General features: G+C 51.9%; 1 pseudogene; it reads right to left on the bottom strand.

Annotated features, from left to right (window-relative positions):
- Window positions 1-217: 217 nt before the first annotated feature.
- Window positions 218-1,235, bottom strand: LOC120859896 (annotated as a pseudogene).
- Window positions 1,236-1,831: the final 596 nt, after the last annotated feature.

Here is a 1,831-nt window from a genome sequence, read left to right as displayed (position 1 = left end):
TCCTGATGCATTGGAAGATGGGGAGAGGTGGTCAGGACACAGGAGACGAGAAAACCAAGGATGACCAGAAAAGGGGCAAAAAGCAGAAAATGCAGAAACGATGAGAGAAACAAGAGAAAGAAGCAAAATAGGACATGGGCAGCCAAGGAAGATAGGAAGGAGACAGAGCAGATGGAGGGAAGGAAACAGAAAAGAGAGCAAGATGAATGGGAAGGGCGTGAGGAGGGAGAGGGAGCCAGGAAGAGGGCATCAGGGGACACAGAGCTCTGTAAAGACCCTCCCTGTAGGTGGAGGGACTAAGGGGTACTGGGCTGGTTCTCAGTCCTTACAGAAAGCTGGCGAACCCAGTACACCAGGTCGGCTGTGTAAATCAGCAAGTTGATGGCTGTCAGGATGGCCACAGCCAGTCGCTGGTCCCAGATGCAGCCATAGTCGGTGAGCTCATTAAAGCAGCTTATATCGCTGTACCAGTGGGGTTGTCCACCTAACTTCTCATCAAACTGGTAGAGTGGCCAGAGGACCAGAGCGCTGACATAGAGGAGGACTGAGAGCAGGGTCTGCCCCAGATGGAAAATGGGGAGTGGAAGGGGCAGTCTGTTCTCCCAGCCACTCAGCCTCAGCAGCATGGCCACGGCTACCTGGACGAAGCAGATGGAGTACACGGTCACGCATCAATTCAGGGCCGGATGGTGCAGGTACAGGGAGGTGTTGCTGAGGAAGACGAAGATGGCACAGGCCACAGCACTCTCCAGAATCTTTAGCAGGCCTGGTAAGGTGTGCACATAGCAGGGGATATTCTTCAGCTTGTAGTATTTCCATGTGCAGGCCACATCTGTGGCATAGAGCACGCACGTGATGCAGGAGAATGCAGAAGCAGTGATGGCCCGGTCTCGGGAAGGACCATCAGGCATGTACTGAACGTAGAGGACAGGGTAGATGATGGAGGTCAAGAGGCAGAGGAGGGCCGCATAGCAGGCATAGGTGATGGGTAATTTGTACCAGAAAAAAGGACAGATGCAGTCGTGGTAGACGCACTCGAACATAGAGATGAAGACGGTCACGGTGAAACAGAGGCACCAGATGGCTAGGCACCAGTTACCTATAGGCCCCCTCTCGTTGCCCATGCTGGCCACCACGGAGAAGGCCACACACATGGAGATTGCCTGCAAGAGGCGGAGGAGGCAGCACAGGGTGTCCACATCTTCTTGGTCAGGGATTCTCCCCCTGGTGGACATGGTGTTGTGAAGGTCTGGCAGGTTAGAGTCACCAGTATGCAGTGGTCTTCACTTAGGACTCCTCAGAGAAAGATCCAGATCTGAAGGTGGATTAAGTGAGATGATCAGAAAAGGATCAGGCCCTGTGAGGGCTGAGGCTCGGGATCTGTGGAGTCTGAACCAGTGGCTCAGACACTCAGGTAAGAGCACAGCCGCTCCAGAATGACTGACCCACCGATCACCTATGGCCTTGTCAGGAGACTTGTCTCATCTCACAGCTGGGTTGGATCTGGCCTCAACCCACCAACATTTTTGTCTTTTTGCTGCATGTCAATATCTACAGAAATACAGTATACTGTGGTCTTTTTCTACAATCACAAACCTTCAAGTTAGAAAAAGAATTAAAAAAAATTGTTTACTACAAATTCTGTGCTGAACGGGCAGGAGACCATTTATAGTTTTGTTTGGACTTCCCTGATGGCTCAGATGGTAAAGCGTCTGCCTACAATGTGGGAGACCCCGGTTTGATCCCTGGGTCGGGAATATCCTCTGGAGAAGGAAATCGTAACTAACTCCAGTACTCTTGCCTGGGAAAATCCCACGGATGGAGGAGCCTG

Source organism: Oryx dammah, unplaced genomic scaffold (genome assembly GCF_014754425.2).
Source record: "Oryx dammah isolate SB20612 unplaced genomic scaffold, SCBI_Odam_1.1 HiC_scaffold_4142, whole genome shotgun sequence".
NCBI classification, from domain to species: domain Eukaryota; kingdom Metazoa; phylum Chordata; class Mammalia; order Artiodactyla; family Bovidae; genus Oryx; species Oryx dammah.
The sequence above is the reverse complement of the archived record's forward strand: the minus strand, read 5'-3'. Positions and strand labels throughout refer to the sequence as shown.